Source organism: Ictidomys tridecemlineatus, chromosome 7 (genome assembly GCF_052094955.1).
Source record: "Ictidomys tridecemlineatus isolate mIctTri1 chromosome 7, mIctTri1.hap1, whole genome shotgun sequence".
Taxonomy (NCBI): Eukaryota; Metazoa; Chordata; class Mammalia; order Rodentia; family Sciuridae; genus Ictidomys; species Ictidomys tridecemlineatus.
Window position 1 is genome coordinate 30,035,847 of NC_135483.1, and position 26,599 is coordinate 30,062,445.

General features: G+C 34.8%; 1 long non-coding RNA gene across 1 annotated transcript in view; it reads right to left on the minus strand.

Moving 5' to 3' along the window:
- Positions 1-11,371: 11,371 nt before the first annotated feature.
- LOC144365288 (uncharacterized) overlaps positions 11,372-26,599 on the minus strand; it is a 245,585-nt gene continuing 230,357 nt past the window's right edge. The window contains exon 4 of the long non-coding RNA XR_013423594.1: positions 11,372-11,457. This is a non-coding gene — a long non-coding RNA (uncharacterized LOC144365288). The remainder of the gene's footprint in view (positions 11,458-26,599) is intronic.

Consider the following 26,599-nt stretch of genomic DNA (forward strand, 5'->3'; position numbering starts at 1 on the left):
TTAGCCATTGTATCAATTTTTTATAATACTCTCCTAGTTTGCTTATTTTCAAAAAATCACATGGCAGAAAAAAGTCCTCAGATATGTGTTCAATCAGTGCAAAATAAATCATGAAGCAACACATTGTGGTTGTTCTCTTCTTACCAGAAAGACACCTGTTTCTCAACTACTAAATTCCTGGTGATTTACTTAAAGCAACATTCTCTTTAAAAAATTTAAGAAAAATGATAGTTTGGTGATATACAACAATCTATACTGTATGATGTTGAGGGGTCTTTGACCTTATGTTCTGTTAAAACATAGTTTACACTGAAGCATCACTTTAGTATAATTTAAATAACTAAACATATGTCAATGCTAATATTATTACCTTTCATATAGATAGTATAAGGTTTTGTCATTTGTAACAAAAATAGACATGGCATAATACTTAATTTTCTAGAAAATATTGAAAATGGAATATTATTCATTTATATGCATGGTTTGAATTGATACATCTTGATCAATTCTTAAAGCACTTTGTTTTATTGCAAGAATATTATGCATGGGATTATTTGCATTTCAGGAAATAACTACAGAAACTATAATTATTAACAAAAATAAATTTATTAATTCTATAACTAGAATTACTTTATTAATTCTAATATGATTTTCATAAATGATTCTTTGCTTAGTAGAGCTATGTGATCATTAATTTTGTTAATCCTTTTTCTTTGAAAAATTAGAAAGGATACTTAGAAGTAAAAATAAACATGGATTTTCACCAGAATACCTCAGTCCCCCAAAAGTCAATGAACAACCAGTAGATAAAAATCATATGTTAAATATTTTAATGCTTCATGATGGTTAAGTTAAAAAGTACATTTAGACAATATTTATGCCTAAATCAACCTGCTTCTAAACTTTTGTGTCTAATTTAAAAGAATGGAGAAAAAAAGAAGTAAGAGAAAGAAGAATAGCATGTTTGCCTTTCTTTTCAGTTCTAACAGTAATTCTAATTAAACTATACAAATATCCAGAATGAAATTTACAAAAACATGGTATGGACTTGATGGTCCACCAATTTGGAACACCTTAAGAGGCATCCTGCACTACTGCACTACTCTTGTTTTTGAGGTAAAAACATAAGATTCTATTGGCCAAGTTGTTTTCCCGTGTATTTGTCTTCCAGATGGGATTCTTGCCTTGAATCTCCCATTTAAAAAATTCCTCAGAGTCTCATTTAATCCACAAAACCCTCTCTAACAATTCCTGCCCTGCTCTTATCCCAACTATCTTTAGACAACAGTTATAAAATGACAACATGTAAGTGGCCAGAGTGTTAACCGCCATCTTTAACACTAAAAATACATCACTAGTTGATATAATAAGGGTCATGTCTTTTCCTTGACCTATAGTTTTTATTCAGTTTCCCTACTTTAACTACGTCTATTTTTATCCCTCAGACCATATTATCATCTTATAGAGAGTTTTTGTCCTTTCACGCTTCTAAAATTTATCTCTTGTGCTCAGGAGTTTGTCCCACTGCCTCTTATAAATTCTAATATTTATTACTATGTTAAATGTACTGGATAACATTTTGATTGAAGAATCTAACTATAAAAGTCATCTTGTATCATCTTCAAGTCTTTTATTTTTATATTTCTAGTTTCTTTAGAAATGCCTGAGTAGAAATCTAAGTAAATTTAACAATGTTTGATGGGCTGAAAGATATATTGTTTGGAAACACACACTGGAAAGGCTGCAGGCAATCATTTAAACAAAGTACATAACTCATTTATTTAGTGATTCACTAGTCTAGGTGGAATATTTTCTATACAGTGATCATAGATGGAGGTATATTAGGAATAGTAGTAATAATAGAAGTATCCAATTTCATTGTTCCATAATTTTTCTCCTTTCTATACCCAACCAAACAGAAGCAATAAAAAGCACTTGTTTTTTTTCCTACTCCTTGAAGTTGTGTTATTTTAGAAACTTTATTGCATTTCCATTTTATTCTTCAATAGGGAATACACTATGATTATCCAAAACATATCCACATAATCTGAAACACTAAAATCCAAAAAACTCTATACTGGGGTTTTGCTCTCTGTTTCTCCAGCTTTGTTTCTTCTTATAGTATTCATCTTAGATTTATATTTGGGAAGCTAGATAGGCAAGGCCGCAAGGGACTTAGGCCTAAATTGATGAACACATCTATTACTCTCTTCTGAGTGACTGGCTCCCATATGAGCATTTCAATATGCAATGGAATTTTTCTGGGAAAATTGCAATAGAGGCTTACCTTTTCCATTGGCTCCCATTTGGGAGCGTATAGGAAGATAATTCAGCCATCTTGCCACCACATTGGAAAATCCTGGAGCTTTTTGGGTCCTATTATTGGACCTAAGTCTAAAACCAATGAAGGGACAAAAAGGACTGGTATATGAAGGAACAGTCCTAGCAACATTTGAGTCCAAAATTCCTACACGTTTGGGGGTCCTGCTTCTAAATGTTCCTGATACCATTGATAAATGTACTTGAACTTATAAAACCTCTTAACACTTTACATCACAATCTGAGAAGTTATTTGATGTATAATTCTTAAAATAGGATTTCTTTAAGTTTTGGCAAAAGTGTCTTCCAAATATGTAACTCCCAAGAAATTTTTCATCAAAATAAGCTTTCATTTTCAAATGTATTTGGGGAAAGCTAAATATAATACTACACTTTCTTCAGGAAAATGGTATTTTACACATCAGTCCCTTCATTGAAATTCTGTCTTGAGAAAAAAGTCATCATTCATAAGGTTTCTGAATTTTGCATGAATTACCTGTGATTACTTCTCCTGCTTTTTACACTGGGCCATTTGTCTACTGTAGTATAACCACATTGGCCTTTTTTCTCCTCCAACATAGCAAACTACTTGCATTGAGCCTATGAATTTGCATTCTCTCTTCCTAGAATGCCCCTATTTATCTGGCTAATTCCTACCTCTTGCTTCATTTGACCTCACTTCCCATGGGAGAACTTCCCTAAATTCATCCTCAAATTAAATTGCTACCTCTTGTTGTTCATTCTCATGGTGTCTTGGTTTTTGTTTGCTTGTTTTTGTCTTCATGGTACACTACAATTTACTATATAAATATTTACAACTTTATTTGTTTAATCTCTGTCTTCCCATTACTCTGGAAATCCTATGAGGACAGAAACCATGTCTGATTTTTTGATATTTCTTTGAACAGAGCATAGTGCCTTCTTGTCACACATTAGAAACTAAATAGTTATTACCTGAATGTTATCTGGAACTGTGAAGCACTTTATGATATTACAGTGCCTTAGTAAATTATCCTGTTTTAATTTGTCCCCAGTTTTTTAAGAAACAACTTTTTGTGAGTGTTTAACATGTGTTAATATTCCTACATGCTGTTATTCTGTAGTTTCTATTTCCAGAAACACTGTTTTATGTTGTTTAGGTCATTTTCAGTTTAACGACTATGCCTTCAGCTTTGAAGCCTGAGCATTGGGTGAGTCTAAGCGTCAGAGGTCCAAATGAAACAAGGCAACAGTGAGACTTTCAGATATTAACCCAAATCACTTTAGTGAACATTATATGATATTCATATATAACGTTTCTTATGTTTTTCAGAGAGAGGATTTAAAGTATGTATCTTAAAGATCATCAGCATAGAGATTTTTATGGTACTAGACTCTAAAAACTAATATAAACTCCCTTAGATTAAAAAAAAATTACTTAATTATTTTTCATTAAAGAATATGGTCTGGCTTTGAGTTTTTAGACATCTCTTAAATTAGATAATGGCAATTAAATATATTGTTTTGAGAATTAAATAATACCCCAGGGCAGATTCTAAAGTTCATATAAAAATAGGCTAAAAGCTCAATAAATGATGATGGTTTTAGTTATGTCTCCATATACATTTGAAGTGTATATTTTACCAATACAGAACACTTGATATCAATGAGTACATTTTAAATAGAATCTGAAAAGAAATTAAATATGACACTTGCATTACTTTCCCTTTATAATTTTGAGTTAATTGAATTTTGCCCAAAATAAATGAGATGAGTGCAGGAATATTTTACATGACCGCACACATGGACAATCAAATCTTCAAGCTCAGTTTCCTCACTCCAGAGCACCATGGAATGCAGAAAGCATTGAAAGCTTCCATTATTCTGAGCTTGTGTTGAGTAAACTATTATTTCCTCTGCTGGCAGGAAGTCTGTCCCAAATGCAGGATTCTTCAGAAGCCACAAACTCCTCACTAAACATACATAGGAACGGCTTGCTCAAAGAAGGGTTGGGAAAACATCATCAGCTAGACTTGACATTCCTCTTCCCCTCCACACACATCTATATCTGCTTTCCCAATTTTATTTGAAGCCAATGGATTTCAAACTAAAATTTACCAAGGAATGTTATGATTTTCCACTTGTGATTTGCCCAACACCATCTGTGATGGCTTCTTTGATGTGTCCAAATTCATTTTCAACAGTTGTGGAAGGTAAGAGGTTTTCTTCTTCTTAGCCCCACACTGGAACATAACACGTACTCACTACCCTTCTGGAAGTTCAACTTAAAAGGCTGGACAACAAAAGAGAGACCCTGCACTGAACCCAAGAGCAAGATAAGAGACAAAGAGTCTCTCTGGTGAAATAATACTCAGGTGTCCTGCATGAACCTCGCTATGCCAAAGGCTGTTTAGCCAGTAGAGACTTGGCACTGAGATCAGACTAATAAGAGTTTTTCCAATGACCTCACTTCAAAAATTTCCAACCCTCCTTGGATTTGAAGGTTCTCCAGTTTCATCTAGGGAAAAGGAAAAACTAAACTCCCAGCCAAAAGAGAAAGCCGGTGATCCTATGGCAAGAGGCGGGGTGTGTGCTATGTGAAAGAGGATCTAGAAGGCCTATGGGGAAGGGGTAGAGAGAGAGGAGTCCTGGGAAGAAACAGGTCCTTGGATGCAGGAGAGGAGAGTGTGGTTGGTGGAGACGGTCTGCCAAGGTGAGGACTGGTCTAAATGGCCTGCCCTGCACTTGCTTGTGGTTGACTTGTGTGTGAATGATCAGTCAGCACCAATTTCCTTCAGTGATGGCTATTACTCTTCCACCTACCCAAAGCTAAGATCAGATCAAGGAAATTTTTAACAAAGGTTAAAATAAACACCTCATACAAAACAGAAGATTCTGGAATAAACATATTTTACTGTTATTGGTAGAATAAATGCCTAATTTAGAACAAAATTCTAAATCACTTTACACAATATCAGATATACAGATAGCAAGGGTATACATAATTCCAAGCATATATAAGAATGTCCAATGCATGGCAGAATTTTTTTTTTTAAACTGAGATTCTACACACACAAACACACACACACACAGACAGACACACACTGCACACCATTGCCTTAAGAATGATGATTCCACTGATAAGTGTTATTAATGTCACATATTTGCTCTGATGCTGTTCTGCTTCCTGAAAATAAATGTGATAATTTAAAACAGGGAGTTTTACTAATGAACTCTGATATTAAAGTGAGAAGAAAAAACAAAATATTTATATTTCTGCAAATTCCAGCCAAATTCGGGTGGGGGACTATTAAGAACTTTACTTCTTTTTTCTGGGGTCAATGAAGTCTCACCAATGGGAGCCAACAGTTCTGTAAGCCACCCATTGAACATCGTTTTACCAGGCCTCAGCTGTAACACAATCACTATGGCTCCTTATTTTCATTTACAGTGAAGAGTAGATAACACAAAGCTTCACCTTAAGTTTAACTAAATGTTGAAATAAAAATGTCTAATGCAAGACAGACTCAATTTCTTCAGGAAAATCTTCATTCAATTAATTTTTAAATATATGAAAAGGACCAGGATGCAAAATCCCTAAAGAAAGTCTTAACAATGGAGAAAGGGTAAGAAATGCTCAAGTAAAAACAAACATGAGGGCACCAAAGGAGAAAGAAAAAAAACCGACATCGAGAAATTCAACTTTCAAAGCCTGAAACCACAATAAGCTAGAAAATATACACTTAGAAAACAGAAAATTAAGAAAATAAGATAAATAATTTGTTGTTGTTTGGTTTGATTCTGGGAATTGAACTCGGGGACCTTACCCACTGAACCACATCCCCAGCCTTTTTCTTATATCTTATTAATAGACAGTGTCTTGCTGATTTGCTTAGGGCCTCACTAAGTTGCTGAGGCTGGTTTTTAACTTGCAATCTTCCTACCTCAGCTTCCCAAGCCACTGGGAATACAGGAATATGCCACTGCACCCGGCTAGTTTATTTGTTTGTTTGATATGAAAAAAAAAACAACAACAATAAAAAGAAGAAATAGGAGACTAATTTTTACTTAAAGTAAAGAAATGGAGGTTTAGGCCACCTAAATAAATGGCATACGCTTCAGTAGAGAAATTTCAGAATAAGAACATATCTTTGTGCTTAAATGTAAAGCAAATTAACAAAAGAGATGCACAAAAGAATCAGATATAGTATATTATATATATATTTTTTAAAGAAATACCTATCCTCAATAAAATATCAGAAGGGCCCTTGCTTAAATTAATCACCAAATCTCCATCCTGGGATTCTACCTACCTAGGTTTGAGGGCTGGTCCTATGGGATGGGTTCACCATGTTCATTTAATGGGTGAACATGGGTGAACAGGGTGGCTGTTACATGTGGCTACCTGGCAAGGATGCCATCTTAAAGGAAAAAAGGACAGAAATTTGAGATGAGCCAGTAACAACACGTTAGTATTCAAGGGGCAGGCCTCCTTGAAAACAGCATGGTACCTCTTATTTAGCATCTGCTGTGTATTGAGTGCTCCTGCCATGACCGCTACAGCTGAGGGTCATTCATCACCCTTCCTCTGTCCCTGGCTCCTTCCCATCCTCTTTGTGAATATGCCTCAGGTATAAGAATCAATAGACATTTAATCTCCAAATCTTTGTGAGCCCTCTTTGATTTGTAACAATAAACAAAAGAAGAAGAAAATAGATTTTTCTCCCTTAGTAGCTAACACATCATGAATCTCTGGAGAACACAGCCTGTCACTGACCTAATAATGATAGCACCTCAGGGGCCTGAAGAACAAGACCATCACTGCCCCGATTGTGCCATGACTGTCATCAGAACCCTGAGCATTAGTGCCATAAGCTACTCTCATGAGGTTTGTTATTTTGAATTTTAAAAAATTGGTTCTCATTAGTTATACATGACAGCACAATGCATTTCAAATCATTGTACACAAATGGAGCACAACTTCTCATTCCTCTGTCTGTACATGATGCAGAGTCACGCTGTTCATTCAATCCTTCATGTACCTAGGGTAATAATGTCCATCTCATTCTACCATCCTTTCCCCCACAGCCCCACATTGCTCACTCCCCTCTGTTCAATCCAAATTTCCTCCATTCTTCCCTACCTACCCTGCATTATGGATGCAACATTCACATATCAGAGAAAATCTTTGGACTTCGGTTTTTTCATTCTTCTTTAAGGTTGACTAATATTCCATTGTGTATATATACCATATTTTTACCCATTCATCTGTTGAAGGGCATCTAGGTTTGTTCCACTTTGAGTTTAGTGAAAGGTGAGAGATAAGAGTCTAATTTCATTTTGTTACATGTGGATTTCCAATTTTCTCAGCACCATTTATTGAAGAGGCTATCTTTTCTCCAAAGCATGTTTTGGGTACCTTTGTCTAGTATGAGTAACTGTTTATGTGGGTTTGTCTCTGTGTCTTCTATTCTGTACCATTTGTCTGCATGTCTATATTAGTGCCAATACCATGCTCTTTTTGTTACTATTGCTCTGTAGTATAGTTTAAGGTCTGATCTTTCATCTGTTAATTGCTCTGGCTAGAGTTTCCAGGACTATGTTGAATAGAAATGGTTTAAAAGAGGACATCCCTGTCTTGTTCTAGTTTTTAGAAGGAATGCTTTCAATTTTTCCCCATTTAGAATGATGTTGGCCTGGGGCTTAGCATAGACAGCTTTTATAATGTTGAGGTATGTTCCTACTATCCCTAGTTTTTCTAGTGTTTTGAACATTAAGGGATGCTGTGTTTTGTTAAATGCTTTTTTTTTCATCTATTGAGATAATCATATGATTCTTACCTTTAAATTTATTGATGTGATGAATTCCATTTATTGATTTCCATATGTTGAGCCAATCTTACATTCCATCATGGTATCTCATAAGGTTTTATAGGCATGTGAGGCCCAGAGAAAAAAAGTTTCTGGGGAAAAAAAATGATACCTGCCACAAGATAGCAGAGGTGACATATTTGTAAACAGAGAGACATCCCTGGGGACTTTCCAAGAACAGTATGGAAACTCTGAAGGAAAAGCTGGATTTCTGTGAAATTTCTTGTAGAAAGGGGAGCCAGAATAAAAAAGAAAATATGGGTTATCAAACTTTTATCCTACCTTGGTTTGAGATTAAAATGGTCTACAAATCAGGACTTTGTTTCACAATTATAACAGGCATAAAACTGCTTGTATGACTGTGTACTTACCCATAGATATTTTGCAGATTGAGAACAAATATAGCACATGGGACTAGATTTCCTATGTATTCAATTTCTATGAATTGAAACTCAAATGAATTGAAAGTCTGGATGAAGTCTGCTTTCTATAATCAAGACCTGAGATTCAAAAGATCTTTTCCACTGATCCTAATCTTCATTTTTCAGGCCCCAAATCATCCCAGATTTTTCTCACCTAGCTGTCTTTGAAAGTCTTCTGAAGATTAGTGTCATCTAAATGGGTGCCTTTGGAACAGCAATGTCCATGCTGAGTGATTAAGGGTAAGAGCTGATGCACTATTCAGCCTGTGTACACATCACACTTTCCCCATTGACTATTCTAAATGTTCTACACTCCAGTATCCTTATCAGTGAGATATACTTAAACACAGGACCTAAGCTCATAACAAAATTGTATCCACCACAATAATATAAATTAAATATTTACTTATCTCGATAACATAGATATCATTATGAAAAGTACATAACTTCTTGATTACCTACCCAAGGGAAAAGCCATGCAATTTATGCAAGTTCACTATATTGACTTCTATGTGATTCTGATGAAAATTGAGATACTTTATCAAATATTTATAATTTGCATAATTACTCTCAAATATTTTACAGATTGAGAAAATATATAGTACATAGGACTAGATTTCCCTCTTCCTTCAACACATATCTATTGAGCACCTATTTGAATCAGGTTTTGTTTTGGAGCCATAGATACAGTGGTGAGACAAACTAATTTTTTTTTCTTCCCCTCCTGGCCTTAGATATTCTAGAAGGTGAAATAAAAAAAGTTATAGAAACATTATATTCTAAAAGGCAGTCTATAATATGAAGAGATGATAATTTAAATACTCTTCAGGGTTAGAATGCATCTTTGAAAAAATCGATACTGAGAAAGACAAAGAACAAAGGGGAACAATGTGGCTTGAAAAGATATGAAGTAAGGTTATCCCACCAGAGGCAACAATAAGTGCAAAGGCGCTGAGTCAGGAACAAGCTGAGCATGTTCCAAAAAGAGCAAGAAGTCCAATGTGGCTGTTGAGAATGAACAGAAGAGAGTAGCAAAAGATGAGATCACAGATATATGCAGGAGCCAGATGAGGCCATGGTACATTAGGTACCATGAAAACACCTAATTAAGAGTTTTGGATTCATGTAATAAGAACTAAATTGCAAATATGGAACTAATAGATTATTGTCTCAAAAAAAGGAGGGGGAAATCAGAAAGTCTTTTAATTACCTCGGGGTCTATGGAAGAGCAAATAATTGTATAACTCAAGGACTGGCAGTACTTCTCAGGAAGTACAGCAACATGGTCAAGGGTCATGGATTGAAGGCTATGAGAAGCAGCAATCTGAACCCATAAAGGGGGTTGTAGGACTCTCATTTTCTCTGATCAAGGCTCCCAGTTATTCGTTCTTAGGAGGGGGAAGGTGACAGAAAAGACAAGGAAACTAATGGGAAAGCTTACAAAAGATAATTGAAAATACAATGTTTGTGTGCCTTAGTGTTAGACTTACTGTGGGAAGTTAAAAATAAATGGTCTAGTTAGAACACGTATGTTTTTATTGGTGCATATTAATCATAATAATGGTGGATTTCATTGTGGAATAGTCATACATACCTAAAAATATAATTTGATCATTTTCACTCCTTAGTACCTTCTCCCTCCCCCTGATTCCCTTCTTTTACCCCAATGGACTCCTTTTTACTTTCATGGAATTCTTGTTTCCTGTGTTTTTGCTTGTTCCTTCTAGCTTTCACATATGAGAGAAAACATATCACCCTGAGTCTGATTTATTTTGCTCAAAATTTTGGTCACCAATTCCATCCATTTGTTGCAAATTACATTTCATTCTTTATGACCAAATAAAACTCCATTGTGTGTATCATATTTTCTTTTTTAAAAAATCTAGTTGTACATGAATATAATAGCTTTATTTTACTCATTTATTTTAGGTGGTGCTGAAGTTTAAACCTAGGGCCTCACGTGTTCAAGGCAAGCACTCTACCACTGAGCCACAACCAAGCCCATCATATTTTCTTTATTTATTTGTTAACAGACACCTAGGCTAATTCCATAATTTTGGTATGGTGAATTATGATTCAATTAACATGGAGATGCATGTATTTCTAAAGTAAGCTGACTTTAATTTTTTTGGATAAATACCAAGGAATGGTATAGCTAGATCCTATAGTAATCCTATTTCCAGCTTTTTGAGGAACCTACACACTGAGTTTCATAGTGGCTATACTAATTTATATTCCCATCAGTTCCTTTTTCTTACATCCTTGGGAATATCTATTGTTGTTTGTATTCTGGATGATTGCCACTCTTATTGGAGTGAGACAAAAATCTCAAATCAGTTTTTATTTGCATTTTCCTCATGAATAAAGATATTGAACAACTTTTCACGTAATTGTTATTCATTTGTACTGCTTTTTATTGATAAATGTCTGTCTAGTTCATTTGTCTATTACATATAATGAATGATCTCAAAATAAAAATCACCACACATATGAAGAAATAAGCCATATTAATTACAGTCAGCAGAAACACAAATTGTGAAATCATACCTGAAAAAAAAAGTGAGATCATCACATACGTGTTTTAAAATTATGTTGGATAGTAATCTTAAAAATGAAAGAAAAGTATGGAAAAAAGAATACACTAGAAATTGAATATATTTTTGTTTATCTTCGTGTGTGTGTGTGTGTGTGTGTGTGTGTGTGTGTGTGTCTAGAGATTGGTTTGCCACTGAGTCAAATTCCTGGAAAAGGTCTCACTGAGTTGCTGAGGTTCACCTTGAACTTACCAAGATTGGCTTCAAACTTGCAGTCTTCCCACCTTGGTCTTCTGAGTTGTAGGGATTATAGGCATGTGCCACTGTACCCAGCTTGAAAATAGAAGGATATAATTAGACTTTTTATTATAAATAAAAAATTTAAAATATGAAATTCCATGAATAAGTTAGCCATCAGTTTAGACAAAGAATTGGAAGATAGAACTGAATTTCAAGTGGAAGATCTAAAGACATTATCTAGCAGTTCCACCATTATCTGTTTGACCTGGTTGGTTCTCTGAGGTAATATCTACAGCAAGGATTTAAACCCAAATGTTCTCTTCTTTCACATGGGCCCTCAACTCTAAGTCAGTGTTAGTGAAAGGAATGAATCTATTTTGTATTAATTGATGTTCACAAGACAAATGAAAGTTAAAAATTTTAAATGAAGAAACTTGTGATATATAAATGTAAATCATGACTAGTTTAGCTATATTATCATCACAGAAAAATCAATTTTAAAATAGAAAGCAAAACTAATAATATTTATTTTAGATTTATCACATTTTGACCAATTATTTAATTCATAATGCTAACAGCTGTAAACTAGGATGCACTTAAGAAACTTTCAAATACAAGGAAATAATGTTGATACATCTACATACAAATTGACAAAATCATTTATGAATGTTGGTCATTTCTTTAATACATCCTTCCTGATGTTGATATATCAAGCACACAAAGTATATTGATAAAACTACGAAAATTTCATCTAAAAATTAACAAAAATGACTAGGAGGATATATGCAGATATTCAAAATGTTCAAACCCATATAGAATCTCATAGTGAATTTCTAACATCTTTATGTACATACTTATCAACCCCAAATTCAATTATGATAAACTTCAAAAAAATCTTAATATTTATATGTCAAAGAAGAACTACTACTAAAGATTAGAAAGTACCCAGAACTGATCACTATTTTATAACAATAAATGTGGCATGAGTAGAGATATAACAAGATGTAAGATAAAATATTATAAACAATTTTTTAGCAATGTATGAAAAATCTAGATGACATAAAGTTCTAGATTTAAAAAGAACAAAATGTTTATTGAAAACTAAATAGAGCGCAAGGGATGTGCCTCTGTGGGAGAGTGTAAGACTCTGGGTTCAATCCCCAGCATTGCAAAAACATACAACAATTTTAAAAAACACATAAAACAGTATTTTAAATATTTTTCCCAAATAGTATATCATTTTTTGATATTTTGCTTCATATTATAAAAAGAATCATGTCTTTTTTATAAACAGAGAAAAATCATATTTTAGCTATACAAGAATTTTAAAAATAAATTAGATGTATAAGGATTAGGAATAAGTGGTATTTTCCATTGTTTTTAAATACTTTGTATACACTGAAAACTCAAAATTAATTTTCTTTAATAGGAGATTTTAGCAAGATTGATAGATAATTAATATACCAGACTCCATTGTATTTGTTTATTCTAGAGAGATAAGGGTTAGACAAGAAAAATTTTAAAATCATTTTGATGATATTTTTTAAATATCTAAGAATAAATACAGCAAATAATGTCCAAGACTATTTTGGAGCAATAATAAAGTTAATAGCAAATAATAAAATTCAATAGGAATGTTTTAAAAGAGATTTTAGAGAAAGCCAAAATAGGTACAAATATATAATAGTCACGGAACAGGACATAATAGGTTAAAGACATCAATTTCAATTGCCTACTTAAATTGTTCTATAAATTAATATAAAATCAATTTAAAATACTGTGACAAAATACCTGATAAAATCAGCCTAAAGAAGGAGATGTTTACTTTGGCTCAGAGTTTAAGAGGTTTTAGTCCATGTCTAATTGGTTCAATAGCGTTCAGGCCTGTGATGAGGTAGAAGCATCATTGTGAAAGTGTGTGGTGGAAGAAAGCTGCTCACCCCTTGCTAACTGGGAAGCATATAGAAAGAAGAACTGAGATCACTGAGTTCTTTATATATCCTAGAGATCAGTACTCTATCTGATGTGCTTGTGGTAAAAATTTTCTCCCATATATAAAGAACTCAAAAATCTTAACACCAAAAAAACAAATTACCCAATCAATAAATGGGCCATAGAACTGAACAGGCACTTCTCAGAAGATGATACACAATCAATCAACAAATATATGAAACAATGTTCAACACCTATAGAAATTAGAGAAATGAAAATCAAAACTATTCTAAGATTTCAACTCACTCCTGTCAGAATGGCAGCTATTATGCATGGAAACAATAATAAGTGTTGGCGAGGATGTGGGGGGGGGAAGGCACACTCATACATTGCTGGTGGGACTGCAAACTGGTGCAGCCAATATGAAAAGCAGTATGGAGATTCCTTGGAAAACAGGGAATGGAACCACCATTTGACCCAGCTATCCCATTCCTCTGTCTATACCCCAAGGATTTAAAGACAGCATACTACAGGGCCACATCAATGTTTATAGCAGCACAATTCACAATAGCTAAACTGTGGAACCAACCTAGATGTCCTTCAGTAGATGAATGGATACAGTTATACACAATGGAATGTTATTCAGCAATAAAAGAAAATAAAATCATGGCATTTGCAGGTAATTGGATGGAGTTAGATAATATAATGCTAAGTGAAGTTAGCCAATCCCCCCCAAAACAAATAACAAATGTTTTCTCTGATATAAGGATGCTGATTCATAATGGGGTTGGGGTGGGGGAGCATGGGAAGATTAGACAAACTCTAGATAGGGCAAAGGGGTGGGAGGGGAAGGGAGGGGCATGGGGGTAGAAAAGATGGTAGAATGAGATAGACATCATTACTCTAAGTACATATTTGAAGACACGAATGGTGTGACTATGTGTACAACCAGAGAGATGAAAAATTGTGTTCTATATATGTAATATGAAGTGTAATGCATTCTGCTGTTACATGACATATATATCAAATTAGACTAAAAATAAATAAACTAACAAACAAAGAAAAAGAGGGCCTGAGATCAGACACAGCCTTCCAGAGCATGCGCCCAATGACATACTTCTTCCAAGACCCACAGTTTCCTGCCACCTCTCAGTAATGCCATCAAATTATTAATCCATCAATGAATTAATCTACTAATAAGGTCAAAGTTCTCATGATCCAATTACTTCCCAAGAGTCTTACCTCTGAATATTGTCACATTGGAGATAAAGCCTTCGACACATGAGCATTATGGGGACATTCTAGATTCAAACCATAACAAATACCAGTAAGGATTTTTTTTTTCTGAATGTGAAAGTTATATAAAAAAATAAAAAATTGGTGAGCCAAGAAAAGCTAAAACATTCCTAAATGATTATCTAGAGGAAATGACTTATTAGATATTGACATTTTTAGAGCTACAATATGTTAGTCAGTGTGATTATGCAAGAAGTTCTATAATTAAACAAAATGGAGAGGTCAGATAAAACACAAAATCAGTGAGAAAATGTTCAATACAAAGACGTGCTACAGAGAAATGGGAAAATGCAGGCCCATTATTCAATAATTGTACATAGAGTATGGGGGGATGAAATTGGGTTTCTAACTCAAAATATAAACAAAAACAACTCCAAATTACTTATGAACTTACATATGAAAGATAACACCTTAAAACTTTGAGAAAAATATGTAAGGGAATAATTTTCTAAGTTTGTAGTGCAGAAGAATTACTCAAGATTCTAAATATGCAAACTAAAAAATATTTCTAACAAATTTGAAGGAAAAAGACAAACCCAAAGAAAACAAGTAAATATGGACAAACATTTCTCTAGAAAGAAAAAATGTCAGCAATATAAATATGAAAAAAATAATAAATTTTGATAATAGATAAATAACATTTTACTGTGAGCTGACTTGTAAAATATTTGAATTTTAGATCTAGTGCCATTGAGATGATAATCCAAAAAGAATTCTTATTCACTATATATAGAAATAGGGTCAACTTTTTAAAAAATAATTGTATCTTATCTGGTAATGTTGAAATGAAATGTTAAGTCTACAATAGCTATTTCATTTCTAAGGCACATGACCTAGACAATGTTGGCACATACTTACACAGAATTACAAAACATGAATTTTCACAGTATCATTCTTATTATTTAAAACACTGATGCAAACCTAGAAGACCTTCAAGAGAAGAAATGACTTAAAGTGCCAATCCATAAAATGAACTATAATACCACAGTAAAAGCAAATGGACTTCAGCTATACACACTGAGGTGAATGAAACTCAAAAACATATACTGAGCAAAATAAGTGACAGAAGAACTAATACAATATAGTTGCATATATATAAAGCTCAAAACTGAGCAAAGTTGAATACCATGTCTTGGGAGATACACACAGATGTGGAGAAATGATAAGAAAATCAAGAGAATGATTGATTCCAAGCTCAGGCTAGTCATTTTATCTCTGGTGGGAGGAGGGAGGGGATGAGATGGGGGTAGAGAAAGGCACTTGAAGGTTCCATTTCCCAAAGCAGGTTCATGAACGTTCATTTTTATTATTCTTGTGTATACCTGCAAGTACATCATATCCATTTTTTGTATGCATTAGATATTTCGTTTTTGAATAGAAAACCATGTCTTCAATGTGTGGTGTATTTTTTTTTTTAATTTTAAAAAGTGGGCTGAGAGTTCACCATACTCTCCCTCATATGCATGGTGACTTAGAAGCAAGGTAGCTACCCATCATCAGGGTCCCTGCTACAGTTGACAGACTGGAGCAAGAGAAGCATCTGTAATTTTTGTTTTAAATGGTGCTGTTTCAAGGATAGAGAATCATGTCATCTAGAACAAACAAAGGTCCCAGGATGATTAGCATGGAACTTGTAAAGAAGAATCCCCTAGCCACTCCTGAATGCAGCAGAAAAACCAAACACTTTTTAAACGGGAGCAAAAAATGTTCTAGACCATTCAGATTTCAACAAGAATGCTGGAGAGAGTGGATATAGATAGAAGTTATTATTTTGTTTTCATTTTGCAATGCACCACAGGCTGCCGTGGCCTAAGGAAATAAGAAAAATGTGTCAGTGTAATTAAATCAAACATAAATATTTCCCACATTGAATAACATAACTATGCAGAGTTTCTAATCGCTAAGTCCTTTATCTTTTAAAGCAAACTACACAAGACAATCTGCATTTGAAAAATGAAAGTCTATGTAGGTCACTTACAATTCTGATGTTCTTCAACAGAGCTAAAATTAGCCAAGTATTGCATTGCTTAAGTTTGTTCTGAAATTATTAGCACATTCTCTGAGAAGCTAACCTTCTTCCAGGAAGGCTTTTAACCTCAGAGGGGTAAAGTCTTTCTACTTCTTCTACAACAGCTATAATATGAGACTTGTATTTCCTGCCTTACTCAAGAGATGGTAGTGATTGCTGAGAATCTTTCAAAGAATTATATCACTCTATGGAATAAAGGACAAGTAAGGTATTGTTATATTTGGGCAATTTTTTTCCCTCTAAATGAACTCTTCAATGTTTTTGATTGGTATCATTCCAAAAATTATAAATGAGGAAGAAATATGTCTTGTCTCCCAAAGGGCAGTTGAACTTTGTACAGAATGCTTAAGAAAACATCCGGTGGGATGTTTGCTGATGGAGTTATGTCAACTCATCTTCAAGATTTCTCTTTGAGAACAGTGCAGCAGTTACAAGTCCAAATGCCATGAATATTTTCGTATCACTGAGATCTCATCTCCTAGTGGCCACAGAGCAGTTCCAATCAGCTACTGCTAGAAGCCTGGACATGCTGTTTATTCAAGACCAAACCGAAGGTTATGGGATAACATAAAAGTTAGGATAAGCACAGGAACTAAGTACAAGAGATATTTTCAGCAAATGAGAAATAAGTGTGTGTGTGTCTGTTTAGTACTCCTTCACTGAGAAGCACTTAAACATTGAATTGTTACTAAGCAAAAATGCCTAAAAAGATCTTTACAGGCAAGAGCTGAGCCTCAGAACATCATCGATATTTACATGAGAAGAAGTTACTATTTGACCTAGAGTCCCTGTCCCCTCATTTCTTCTTATCTTGTTCCCTTCCAGGGTTGCAGCATAGACATCTTCCTGATAGAGAGATTCAGAGGCAGGGACAAAGGTCATGAATGTGTGACTCTACAAAGAGAGGAATTTAAAAGGAGATTACTTGGATACTTTCTGTTCTTTTCATCTCTTAATCAAATTATATGTAAAAAAAAGTTATATAATTTCAGGCATTTAAAAAAAGTTTTGATTTGTTTTTCTAATTTAATTCATTTCAGCAAATACGTTTGGTAGCCTATTATGAACAAATTAATGGGAGATTAATCAAAATTTAGAATATCACCAGCTGGGTGTGATTGTGCACGTTGGTAATCCCAGTGACTCTGGAGGCTGAGGCATAAGGATTGCCAAGTTTGAGGATAACAGGCTCAGCAACTTTGCTAGGCCCTCATCAACTTAACAAGACCCTCTCTAAAGATAAAAAATGAAAAGGGCTAAGAATATGGATTAGTGGTATAGCACTTCTGGATTCAATCACCAGTATCAAAAAAATTAAAATATCACCAGATTTAAACATAGGTCTGAAAAATTAAATATAAACTAGAAAAATGAGATGATTCATTTTTCGATAGCTAATTATCATAACCAGCTATGTGCCCAGCACTGCACTGTACACTGGGAGATATATACATTACCCATGTGAAATATAAACTAGTGGAATGAGCTACTGTTATATATTGTCACATCAAAGTCTGATGAGTAACTACAAGTGCTTAGGTCTGAGAACTGTAGTAAAGACTATGCTATGCAGCAGGTAGATACTGACCTGGGTTGGATGTCAGAGAAGGAAGTCTTTCTTTCCAAAAGAAGTGATGGTTGATCTTATATCCAAGGATGAAGAGAAGTCAGTTTGATAAAGGATTGAAGATAAAGGACTATATGAAGACAATTCTGGACATTTTCACATTTTTTAAAATTTAAAAGGAGGAAAGGCATGGTGTTTCAGTAAGGAGAATTTTCAAATATATTTCCTAGAGTCATTCATCCTGGAATAAGGCACAGGCTGAGAAAGACTCCTGGCAGAATGGCTCATCAGTGGCTTCAACTCTGGTGTAAGCACACCTGTGGGCAAGGCCCACTGCCACTACACAGGACACCTGAAACTTTGTAAGGTCAAAGAAGGCTGAGTTTTTCAAATTTAATCAACTTAATAAATTGAATATTAGTTTCAGATTCTCAGTAACTACAAAAAGATTTTTCTTTTGATTCATTAAGCACTATATATACCCCCAATATTTTTTTAAAAAGTATATATCGACAAATACCAGTTGCTATTAGTCACTATGAACTTAAAATAGGATAAAACCCTCTAAGAATTTCTCAAAGTGTCTTCTAATATGTGTTAAGAAACTATATTCACTATGCACCACTCTAAGAGTCAACCTGCTTATTAGCAGGTTGATAAACCCACTCAAATGTATCCATCCTAGATTCCCCAACAGTATTTCCCTAAGGGACATTTAATTTTTAGATGTCTATTATCTCGAACTTTAAGCTCTGTATTGGTGGAGAATTTATAAATCAGGAACTTCTGTGTGTGCAAGATGTAACCCTTCTCTCAGCTAGGAGAGCCCCTGAAGGGGGCTAAAGAAGAGACCCAGCAGGGATGGTAGGGAGTTTGCTGGGCAGGGGGGAGAAGAAACCATAGAGCAAAGCTCTGAGGTACACTTGGCTTATGGACTCCATTTTAGGCCATGCCTACCTGCTGTTTTTCATACACACATTCCTATGCATAACAAGATGATATTGATCTATTCCTCTTTACTCTTCATTTCAATTTCTATGACACCTGGGGGAAAATTATGAAATATTTTATTGACAGTTTTGTAATTGGTGATTTTAGTACTGTGTCATTTGAGAGGCTGGTTATGGAACTGGTAAAATATTCGCTTGCTACCACAAAATTCTAATACATGTGAGTCACCTGCGGAAGTCTTACCCCACTTCCTCCACATTCCTCTGATGTCCATGTTTTAGTACCTAAGACGTTCATCTTTGGTTTCTATGGGTTCCATCTACACTGGGCTGCTGCCCCATCAAGGGCACAACAGTTATTGCACAGGAACACTTTGCTCCTCAAATCTTAAACGTGTCTAGAATACATTTTTTTTTATCTTCAACTTTCTCAAGCCTGGAAATTATCATTTTTATTTCCTGTGGAGGTTTTTCCTCCCCCAGCCAATCTCTTCTCTTTTTCATAAGACATGATGAAATGGTGTGGGTTGTGGGAATGCTATGTGTGTGTGTGTCTGTGTGTGCATATGTGTTTGTGTGTGTGGGGGGGTGTATGTGTGTTTGGTATTCTGTTTTCTAAAGCATTACATTATACATAATTTTTGTCAAACCTTGTGTTGGCCAGAGAAAATTACGACTGTTTTTTAGTTCCTGGTGGTGGTAGTGGTGTGTGTGTGTGTGTGTGTGTGTGTTCGTTTGTTCTTTGAAATTGCTCTAATTCCTTGCTGTTATAATTTTGTATGGTTGAGGTTAGCCAGAGGAAATTCATGAAAAAAAAAAAGGACGGTCTGAAGAATTTTGTTTCCTGTCCATTTTTTCAAGATATTGTAAAAACAAAGATGATATTCTGTTCAAACATATGAGAAAATAAAATTTTCATTGGAGAACTGCACTTCAGAAATTGACTGTAGTTATATAAAGAATATGAACAAAATTTCTGCCTGGAATGACCTGGAGTTATCTCAAAGGGTTTGATATCAGTCAATGTTTGTCCTGAAATTTACATGCTTAAGGCATATAAACAATGAAACATAACATTGACCCTTCTGTAAAATTATTCTGGGCTCCAGGCTATCTAAGAGATAAAACTTTTGTGTTAATACTATTACTAACCTACTTTATCCAAATCACAAATTCTCAAAGGGAATGATCTTAACTCCAGTGGGACTAAATGTTTCTTGATAGGTGAAAAAACTTAATTATTACAGTGGTTTGCGGTTGCATACAAACAGACATACAGAGTATCTATGGTATTAAAATTTCATGGGGTGAGGGAGAAGTAATTAGGAAAAAAAGTCTGAAAAAAGCTCATTGGCAGGAGAATCATCAGACTGACAAACAACTCTAAAATAAAACTTAAGATGAATTATTGGAATTATTGAAAGTTTATTTCTCTTACATTTATCAGTCCTTGCTCTGAAGTTATGCTTTATATACAGAACCCTTTGCCTGTTGGAATCTTGTTCCTTTGATGATAAAGAGTTGTGTCATTTCTCATTGCCATGCAATTTTTGGTATTTCTTGGATGACATGTTGGGAGAAGGCTATATATGTGAAATGCAAAATGACATTTTTCAATGGTTCATTTCACTAAACCAAATTTGACCTTCTTATTGGCCTAAGAAAACCCTAAATGATTGGACTACATTGCCACATAATTCTTAAGTACTTATATTTTATTCAAACTCATAATTTTCATGCCTACTCAATCTTCAAGATCTAAATCAAGCATCACCCTTTTTTGAAGGCTAAATAGAGCTTCAAGGTCCAAAGAGTAATTATTCCTTCTTTTGAGTTGGCAGGATGGAGTACGTATGTCAATTCTTATACTGACCACACTGCATGGTAATTATTTGTTTCTGTATCCATTTCACCTTCCTCATTGAAAAATCTGGGTAGAAAGCAATGCTTTATCCATTTCTATTTTTAGACCCTAAACACTAACTAACAGATGAGTTGTGGTATTGCAGCTGAGTAATGTTTGGTGTGTCACGTGCAAAGGCGAAATGGAAGTACAAGATGCCATGTATAAGGATCCCTTAAGGGTTTTGTAGCAATTTTACAGGAAAGATTTCTCCATTAAGTTGCTTCAGTGTCCAACTCCCAACAATCACAAGCCAGAAACAGTTATTTGCAAATGACAGTGCTATTTTGTGCATACTAAAAATATTTAACATTTAAATTCATTTTCTTCTTTCTTCATCCTCTCTCTTCTTCCTTTTCCTCCAGTTTGGATGATGACACCAATTTTTTTTTTGAGAGAATTTATTTATTTATTATTTTTTAGTTTTCGATGGACATAACATCTTTGTTTGTATGTGGTGCTGAGGATCGAACCCGGGCCGCACGCATGCCAGGCGAGCGCGCCACCGCTTGAGCCACATCCCCAGCCCGATGACACCAAATTTTATGAGTTGACCAAACATGGAAGTTGAGCTTGCTTCACTCTAATCTCCATATTATGTTGATCTGTTTTCTACCTCCTTAATATTCAATCCTGTTTCATTTTCTAGTGTGATAGAAATCCTTTCATAAAAGCACATCTCTTCACAGGCTGAAGGATTAAGTTTACTGTGGATGCAAAGGCATTGTTTATTTCAGGCTCTGCAGCAGGTAGTAGCAGAGTGTTACAATTCAGTATCATTTGGAAAGGGATGTACAATGAGCTCAGAATCTGTAGCCATTTTATTGCATAGGGGAAGGGAGAACACTGGAAAGAAGGTATATTAGCTGGACTACTTTTGAAGTAATGAAGAATTTTTAAAATTTAAGACCCACTCATTGCTTATCTAAGACTTCTCCATAAGACATACATTCCATACAAAGTTCATAGTAGGCTAATACTTTTATTATATATGTACCTCCAGTTCTGAAAAATATAGTTTCAAACTTAATATATTTTCCAGAATTATATATTAGTTTTCTTTTTTTAAATAATTGTAAACATTCTCTGGTTAGCCACAACTCTCTATCAAGTAATTTTTAAATGGGTCTGTTTCTTTCTGATCTTTGGAATTTATATGAGGTATCTATCGTCATGCCACATAATATTTTCCAACTTTTAAATTGCACTTAACACTTTGAAAAATAATCATATGCATAAACCTTAATACATCTTACTGATTTTATATTCTGGAAAATTTCAGGAAGTCAAGATGCTGAGTCATGGATCACAAGCATGTTTTTTTTTTTAAGTCTTCTCTTGAGCACTGCTGAGTTTCCTTCCAGAAGGGCTGCGTAGAGTCATAAGAAAAATATATTAAAGACAATATTCTAAAACCACAGAGTGGCCCACCTCCACCACACGTCATGGGATGACTTTCAGGACATACCACAGCAAATACAATGGTTTGTTATGTGGCAATGAGGAAAGTTCTCTTATGGAAAAGTTTGAGGCAAAGTTACACAGTAGCTAATGGCAACAGCCATGATCTAGGGTTCAAACCACAAGCAAGTATTTATGCCTACTTTCCTTGCTGGTCACATTCATAACTTTTATTTTTAGCCTAAGACAGGTGAGTGCAATCACTTTCAGGATTGTGTGTGTGTTTGAGTCCTATGGCACAATATGAGCACAGCAGAAAAGGAAATAAATGAAAATACACATAAAAGCCTTCCAAGTAAAAACTCTACATGAAGAGGTTTTAAAAGACAAGTTGGGAAATTGCGCCTTTCTCTACAGATGATCTCTGCATCTACATGTCAAATAAACTTCTCTCTTACACTGTAGGAAGATTTGGGGGACTTAATATTAATTTTGTCAGCCATTTGCTTCCTTAGAAATGACACATAAAGAAAGTAGAAGCCTCAGACTTTATTGAGCCATTTCTCCCAGGTGTGCAAAGCGTTTCACACAGGTGAGAGACACAGTCATTTTTGAAAGCTAAGTAATACTGTCTTTATTTGCATAGTTCCCTTAGGACTAGATCATGACATAACATATTCTCATAGACAGAAATAGGCTTTACAGTTCCTTTTTTTTTTTTGCTCCCATGGTTACCAGAGGGAAATACCCAAATATCCGAAAGCAAAGATCTGAGTTTTGAAAGAGTTAATGCTGTCATCAACTCATAGACCATGGGTCCTAGTTTTGGCTATGGCATTCTAGTAGAAAGTGGCTAACATGACACTGATGAGGGTAACGGGACCCAAAGCTATAGAATCCATCAGGCTAGTCATCCTGCAAGACTCCATTTATAGACAAAACCCATAAAATTTTACGGTCAGGAAAGAAACCTTCAAAGAGTTTCATCTGTTCAAAGGATCAATTTTCATAATTAAGGCCACAATTTCAGGCAGCAAAATATGTTTAGTGGGAATACGGCCTGGTGATTATCTATACAAAATAAGCAGCTCTCAACGCACAAAGGAATTTGCCCATGCACACTTCTGTTTGTACAAGCAATCCTCTCCTTTGCACAGGAGGCTATATACTGTGCAGACATGGCTCCTTAAAACGATCTGGAGCCACTGTGATTTAGCTGCTTGGTATTCACCTAATGTCAGTAATTAGAGTGTAAGTGCTGACCTAGGGGCAAATTCAAGTTCTTTATTGTCTTAGAGCTAAATATGTGTATCTTAAAAACCAGAGTAGTTTAAAAATTGATATTGTTTACAGTTAAAGTGTTCAAGGAGAAATACTTAAGAATTAACCTCTATAAGAAAATTTTCTCAGACCTGATTCTTTTTAAGTCTCCAACTCAAAAGCATCCAATCTTCTAAGAACCTAAAGTCTATCAGTAGTTTCTCTTCCTCACTATCTTCTGAAATACCTGCCCAAAGCATTGCTGTGAACCCTTGCCATATATTCATAGAGAATTTGTTGGTTCAAAACAGGAAGTAAGGAATAAATTGTGAAACGCAGAAATCATGAAGAATAGTTAATTTTGAAGAATAGTCAATTTCGAAGAATAGATTAACAAAAATGTTTTCACTATGTTTGTGTTGAATAGAGTTAAGTCTATGCAGGATACTGGCAATGATTTTACAATCTATTTTGTCTCATCCCTTGGCATTTCAAAGACTAGGTGTATATTTTGGAAATACCATCTTAGTACAAATAGCTCTAACAGTTTCCATTCTTAAAATCTCCACATATCTCTAAGGTCTATGTAAGATAAAAGTGAAATGTTTCTTAGCCTATAAATCCCTTCATAAATGTATGATCCTCTGTACTATTGCCTAGCAAGCTTTAAATTATTCCTTATATCCCTTCTTGCCATGTGAGAACCTGGTGTCTTATGGAAAATATGCTTTGAGAGTTATCCAGACTCAAGATTGAGTTTATTTGCAGCTAGAAACATGGTACCATAGGACAAGTGTGCGCATACAGGGTGCACTTTAAAAATGTCCATAGATATAATGACTAAGACCCAGTCTAACCACTGAAATGTAGAGAAGCAACCTATGCCAGGATGAATCAGGGACAGGAGAGGTGGTACAGGGATATAAGAAACTATTTTTATAAACTTAAATGGCTCAATAATGATGGAGAAGGTATATTTTCTTAGAAAACAGTTTTATTTAATAGATCCTTGAAATGTTAGTGACAGATATGACTGTTCCCAAAGCAGATTAAAAAGTGATGAATGAGAAAAAGCAAAGATAACAGCCAACAGAACAGGGCACTAAAATTTATCATCAACAATAAGTGCAGCTCATGAATCAAGATGTTAATGCTCTGTCTCATACACAAAACAAATAGTGTGACTCATCTATTAATTCTGACCTCAAATGAGAACATTTTATGTGTCTTCCCAAGATATTGCTAATATATACTTCTTCCAAGTAGCTAAGAACAAATCACACAATGAATGTTTGACGTAATGACAGATTGGGGCTTGGAGTGAAATAAGTGTCCAAAGTATAACATAACATAACATTATGAAAAGCAGTATCGAAATTCCTCAGAAAACTTGGAATGGAACCACCATTTGATGCAGCTAGCCCACTCCTTGGTTTATATTCAAAGAACTTAAAAGCAGTATACTACAGTGATGCAGCCACAGCAATGTTTATAGCAACACAATTCACAATAACCAAACTCTCAATTGTCCTAGATGCCCTTTAACAGTGAATGGATAAAGAAAATGTGCTATATATTCACAATGGAATATGACTCAGCCTTAAAGAGGAATGAAATCATGGCATTTGCAGGTAAGTAGGTGGAGCTGGAGACTACCAAGCTAAGTGAAATAAGACAGTCCTATAAAACCAAAGTCTGAGTGTTTTCTCTGATATGTGGATGCTAATTCACAATAAGCAGGGGGACTAGGGAAAAAAGAGGTACTTTGCATTATGCAGAGGGGAGCAGAGAGAGGGGAGGGGTTATGGGGGTAGAAAGGATAGTAGAATGAATCGAACATTATTACCCTATGCACATATAAGATTATACAACTGGTGAGATTCTATATCATGTACAATCAGAAGAATGAGAAGTTATACTACATTTACATATGATGTGTCAAAGTGCATTCTACTGTCATGTATAACTAATTAGAATAAATAAAAATTTAAAAAGAAAAACAAAGTCTCTGTTGGAAAAAGAAAAAATACCCAGGCCAGGCATGGTGGCCTATAATCCTAGTAACTTTGGAGGCTGAGGCAGGAGTACCACAAGTTTAAAACCAGCCTCAGCAACTTAGTGAGACCCTAAGCAACTTAAGGAGGCCCTGTCTTAAAATAAAAAAGGGCTAGGGATGTGGCTCAGTGATAAATGATAAAGCATCCCTAGGTTCAATCCCCCATATAAAATAAAAAAAAAAAAAGAATACCCAAAAAGGAAAGTAAGTTTCTCTTAACTCATAAGGCAGAAAAGGCAAAAAGCACAGAAAGACAGATTCAGAGCAACATAATCCATGAAAGAATTGCATTCAATAACAATCTGAGAAAGAATATTTAGCAACCACAGTTGACTAACAATGAAACTAACTCCTTATGAAGTTGTGTGCTCCCTGTTAACAGACGCTCTATAGTTTTAGCAGAGTCTAGACAACTGTTTTCTATGTGGTTCTATGACAGCATCTTATAGTTCATTTTCTACATATTTATTGAGTGTTGAATACCAAGCATACTGTTATTACAACCATGTGTTTCTGGAAAGACAAATATATATTGCAGTATACCTGTCACTGGGAAATACCACATCCCACTAATATTGGGAAAAGTGGTCAGGCCTGAGCTAAGGCTTTACCACCTGTTATGGTTTGGTAATGAGGAGTCCCCCAAAGCACCAATGTTACTGCGGGAATAGTCAGAAGTAAAATTATTAGATTGTAAGAGCTAATAACCTAATTAGTCCATCCTAGTTTGAATGAACTGACTAGGCAGGTAACTATAGGCAGGTAGGGCAAGGCTGGAGGAGGTGGGTCACTGGGGGCATGCCCTAGGAAGGTCCATCTTCCTTGCAGACCCTTCCCATTT